Consider the following 6,000-nt stretch of genomic DNA (forward strand, 5'->3'; position numbering starts at 1 on the left):
ATGGATGTCTTCTTAGTAATCTCTTTATCAAACTTGGTCTAGAAGTCTCTCTCAACAATCCTATCCCACTCCAAAATCAAATCAATCTCACATCCTTGAATAAAGCGGATTAGAAACAAGACGAGGTAACTGGTCAATGGGTTTTTAGACCCGAAAAACAAACTCCGGGAGCTAGTTCCTCACGAGCTGCTCCTAGCTCCTCTCGTGTTCCTGCTCCTCCTCCGACTCCGGCTTCTGATGATGATCCTGAATTTCAACAACTTATGCAAGACATCGATGATCACGTATCTGATGACGAGCCTGCACCGGAACCAGCTCCATAAGAAGATCAAATGCCTCCATATTTTCGTTCGTTTTTGGAGACATTTGATTTATTGTATGCGTCCATGGATTTGCGCTTCACATTCATTGAGTCTCAGCTCTCTACCTTGGGAGCTCGACAAAAAGATATGAATGATCGTTTGGTTGCACTCACGCTTGAGATGAGAGCTCGTTACCCTCCTCCTTATCCCGATCCTTGTATGGATGAATAGACTTATTTTGCTTTGATTGTTTTTGGGTTGAACTTGAATTTAAATTGTTAAAACATTTTGGATTGTCTTTGCTTAATTGTTGGATGACTGTTTGATGGATATTTGAACTTTTATTTCATATATATATTTTGGTTTGTTTCAATATATGCATCATTTACCTTTTAGTTGAAATATGACCAATTTATCATTTCACATTTTATTATGAATATTGATTATGAAACTAATGGCTAATATCTCTTTTGATTGTGATCTTAGCAGCTTAAGCTATATATATATATATATATATATCAATTGGCTATTTTTTCAAAACCTTGTATAAATCAATTTTAAGTCTTTTTGATTTAACAAAAAGGGGGGGAAATGTTATGTTTTAAGGGAGAAGTGTTATAGTAAGGGGGGAGTAATTTTTCAAAATTGATTTCAAATTTTAGAAAATCTTAAATTAACGCAAATGTTTTGTTATATCAAAAAGGGGGAGATTGTTGAAAACATTTTTGTATTTCGATATAACAAATTAGTTTAAATGAATTTTAAGATTTTACAAATGATTTTCTAAATATATTCGATTCAATTAATCGAATATCAAATTATTACTCCAAGTCTTTTAAGATCAACTTCAAACCTTACTAAATGTGTAAAATTGTGTTTTATACTTAATATATTTTTTAAAACAATTTTCACAAAGTATTTTGAATCAAAATCAAGCCTAAAATCAATTTTTCAGAGTGATGCATCGATGAACCAATTCATGCATCGATGCACCATGAATTAAATTGAACATTGAATGCATTTCATGCATCGATGCACTTACCATGCACCGATGCACTAAGGATTTTATGAAAACATCGAATGCATTTGACGCATCGATGCACCAGCCATGCATCGATGCACTCTGGCTATTTTAAAACATCAAATGCACTTGATGCATCGATGCACTCTTAGTGCACCGATGCACTAAGGGTCCAACGGTCAAAATATTTGAATTTTACACTGATGCACCGATGCACCATGGGTATGCATCGATGCACTGATGCTCCCAACTATTTTAATTAATTGATTTCACACTTAAATAGCTCTATTGACTCCACTAATCATCCCCAACGTTCAGAAGTGATTATATTTAAACAAGCTTAGAAGCCATTGATCAACAACAAGCAACAACAAGCAACTAGAATCAAGAGAGAATCAAAGAGAAAGCATCAAACCTCAAGTTTGAGCATTTCAAGCCTATTTTTCATTCAATATTCATCTTGTTTTCAAGAACACTTATTGTGCTCAATTGTATTTATTCTTGAGTGTTCTTTCTTTGTTCTAGAATTGTGCAAACATATTTGCCTTGTGAGGTTTTTCTTGTAAGTTTGCAAATTTGTAATCTTCTCTTTGAGAAAAGAGTGTTCTTAAGAATTGGGGTATATTCTTGAGAGTGTTGTAAGGTTATCTCTTTGGCCTCAAAAGAAAGAACAAATTAGTGAATTTGTTGGAAAATCCTTAGTGTGGAGAGCTAAGGTAGTGGGCGTAGACTTTGGTTGATAAAGTCGAACCACTCTAAATCGTTGTGCAAATCTTTTCAATTTTCTACAAAAGCTTCCACCAAAATTTTAATTACCAATTGACCCCCCCTCTTGGCCGATTCCATCGATCGATTAACTCAACACAATTGTAACAAATGGGTCTTCAAAATCAAGTGAAATGGTGACGATCAAGTGGAGAGGTATCGTGCAAGACTGGTGGTCAAAGGATATGCTCAAAAAGAAGGTATTGATTTCAATGAAATTTTTTCTCCTGTGGTTCGACTAACAACAGTTCGAGTAGTCTTGGCAATGTGTGCTACATTGAACTTACATCTAGAGCAGCTAGATGTTAAAACAACTTTTCTTCATGAAAAATCTTGAAGAAGAAATTTACATGATCCAGCCTGAAGGTTTTGAAGAAAAAGAAAAGAATAACTTGGTTTGCAGGTTGAACAAATCTCTGGTCTAAAGCAGGCGCTGAGGTGTTGGTATAAGAGATTTGATTCCTTCATTATGTGCCTTGGATACAACAGACTTAATACAGAACCTTGTGTTTATTTCAAGAGGTCTGGTGATAACGATTTTGTTATATTGTTGTTGTATGTGGATGACATGTTGGTTGCAGGACCCAACAAAGATCATAATGAAAAAATGAAGGCACAAATGGCTAGGGAATTTGAAATGAAGGACTTGGGATCAGCAAACAAGATTTTAGGGATGCAAATTCACCGAGATAGAAGTAATAGGAAGATTTGGCTTTCACAAAAGAATTACTTGAAGAATATCTTGTCACGATTTAGCATGCAAGATTGTAAGCCAATTTTAACCCCTCTTCCTATTAACTTCAAATTATTCTCTAGTATGAGTCCTAGCAGTGAAGAAGAGAGGATGGAGATATCTCGGGTACTGTATGCATCGGCAGTGGGAAGTTTAATGTTCGCTATGATATGTACAAGACCAGACATTGCACAAGCAGTGGGAGTGGTTAGTCGGTACATGGCGAAACAAGGCAAAGAGCATTGGAATATAGTGAAGAGGATCCTAAGATACATCAAAGGGACCTCAAATGTTGCATTATATTACGGATGATCAAACTTACTTATCAATGAGTATGTTGATTCTAACTATGCAGGGGATTTGGATAAAAGCAAATCTACTATAGGATATGTGTTCAAAGTTATTGGTGGAGCTGTAAGTTGGGTTTCAAAATTGCAGTCAGTTGTGGCTACATCCACAACAGAAGCAGAGTATGTAGCAGCTACACAAGCTAGTAAAGAAGCAATCTGGTTGAAGATGTTATTGGAGGAGCTTGGGCACAATCAAGAGTATGTCTCTCTATTTTGTGACAGTTAAAGTGTCTTGCATCTAGCAAGAAATCCATCATTTCATTCAAGGACAAAGCACATACGAGTTCAGTATCATTTCATTCGTGAAAAGGTGGAAGAAGGGACAGTAGATATGCAGAAGATCCATACCAAAGACAACATAGCAGATTTCATGACGAAGGCGATCAATGCTGATAAATTTACTTGGTGTCAATCCTTTTGTGGTCTGTCAGAGACGTAAGCAACATAATGGTACAAGGTAGAAAGAATGGTGTGAAGATATGATTGTTCCAATCAAATCTTCAAGTTAGAGATTGTTGAAAATAGGTGGCACCACCGAAAGTTGGCCAAACTTTCGGTGGAAATTATTTTCGGTGGCGGCATTTATTGACATTTAGAAAGGGCAAAATACAAACTTTTGTCAGGGTATTTACAATTTAGTCCTTAAACTTCAACTATAAATACCCTAGCTCATTTAGCTTCAAAATCATCCCAAATCATTCTAGCTTTCTCCCAAATACTAGAGAATTTAGAGAGTTTCTTGAGAGTTATTTTCTCCTTTTTATCAAGAGATAATTATCATTGTTTTCTCCTTAATAGATCAAGAGAGATTGTAATTCCTATTTTCACATAGTGAAATTCTTCTACCATTGCCCGTGATTTTTACCCTATATTATTTAGGGGTTTTCCACGTAAAATTTGTGTCTTCTTTATCTTCGTTTTTATTTTCGCAAATTATCAGTTGCGATTTTGCTCTATCCGATAGCCGTCTTCCGCAACATTATTTGCATACATGTATCACGTATGAATATGATATCTCTACTTACAAAGAATTCAGTGAGGTTAAATTCGCAAAACTTGGTGGAATCTGTCCTTCGAAAGAGTTCCCTTGAAACCTCCTATATAAAAACATTTGACAAACTAGTCAGTCTGATGAAAAATCCAGGCAAAGCTATCCTTCTTGATGTCTGATTCCGAGAGAATTTATACGAAGATGAACCGAGACAATTTGATGAATTACAATGATGTAAGCTTTGTCTAGTTATTGCCAACAAACTCTGGTATTTTGCTTGTGAATGCATTGTCAGATGCCCACCTGAAATTCAACAGAGCTTACTAAGATAAGGGACTTAATGTAATTCATGCTGTTTGCAGGAGCAATAAGCATTAAGGAGGGTTTTTCTTACACAGTTCTCAGTTGTACAAGCTTAGCAAATGTTGAGGGAATCTTGCCACCCAATCTACAACTGTTCATGTTTCTACCAAATTCAAGGGGTAACCTGTAAACACAAGCATGCACATCCTGCTATAAAGAACTAAAGAAAGTTGGAACTTACAGTTCTCCAAGCTTGACTAGATTACCAAGTTCTGGAGGGAGTGTCCCGGAGAAATTATTAACACCGAAGTTCCTGCATCACATTGATCCTTGAAGAAACTTTTGAAAAGAACCCGATTTTTATTTCATAAACCCAGTTATATCCATCATTTCAATACAAAGATTCATTGAGAGTTTCTGATTCTTACAGATAATACAGATCCTTAAGGTTTCCAAGCTCCTTTGGAATAGGTTCAGATAAATCCTTGTGGGAAATTGACCTACACAAAGTAAAACCATTGTCTATCATATAATTGTATGGTAGGGGCAATGTCACACAAATATTCGTATCTGAACTCGCGCTCGACTCCGTGTAACACATGGTAATACTGTTGGGTTACCAATTACATGTTATTGGGAGCTTCATAAAAGAAACCACATAGGCCTGTACATTTCTTTGTTTCTGTTATTTCAAAACTTGTTCTTATGGCCTGAAAACCAACAAAGAAACAGTGTCCACCAAGAACTAAATGGTTTTATCAGATTATCTTTCAGTACTCACAGCAACCCTAATCTGGACAATTTTCCGACGAACGTTGGCAAACAACCGGAGAAGAAATTTCGATCAGGCTTCCTGCATCACAAACAGTATAAATGATTATGATCAGCTACTGTAAAATCAATCATTTTCCCTACCCAAAACACATACTGCAACCATTCTAAAATCAGCATTCATTTGCAAAATATTCTAAAATCTTACAAGGATGTTAGGTAAGGCAAATCCAACAGCTCCTGTGGTATCACCCCTCGTTTATCTAAATCATATACCCTCCTGATAGAGCCAAAATATTAGTACAAAATGGTACATTCATTATTATTAGACTTAGAGAAAGAAGCATACAGGCTAGTAATGTGGCAAAGAGTGTTATTTCTGAAAGAACAATCACATCTGATAGCAGGGTTATTGGAAGGATCCTCAAACACAGAATGACTGGCTGAGAGCAAATCCACTGCACGGCTCTCCACTGATGTTCCATGTATCCGCTGCTTGTGTATCCCATTGTTGGAAGATCGAGTTCAATGCCCTCACTGTGTTCCCCATTTATAAAACAGTTGGTGAAAACAACAGTTCATTGCTTTATATATATCCAAACACACACAGAAACATACAGAGAGACATAGAGTACCTTTGGAAGGATCTGTGGCAGCTTTCTGGGCATTAATGGATTGGCTGCACCAAAAGGAAACAACCAAGAAGAAGAAGAAGAGCAAACATGTCGAAGAAGACAGCAATGGCTTCATCAGCCTTAAAGTCA

The 6,000-nt window shown here is 36.3% G+C and overlaps 1 pseudogene; it reads right to left on the bottom strand.

Annotated features, from left to right (window-relative positions):
* The window catches only part of LOC120215486, a 37,901-nt pseudogene extending 31,901 nt beyond the window's left edge, over nucleotides 1-6,000 (bottom strand).

Source organism: Hibiscus syriacus, unplaced genomic scaffold (genome assembly GCF_006381635.1).
Source record: "Hibiscus syriacus cultivar Baekdansim isolate YM2019G1 unplaced genomic scaffold, ASM638163v2 tig00110121_pilon, whole genome shotgun sequence".
In the NCBI taxonomy this organism is placed as follows: Eukaryota; Viridiplantae; Streptophyta; class Magnoliopsida; order Malvales; family Malvaceae; genus Hibiscus; species Hibiscus syriacus.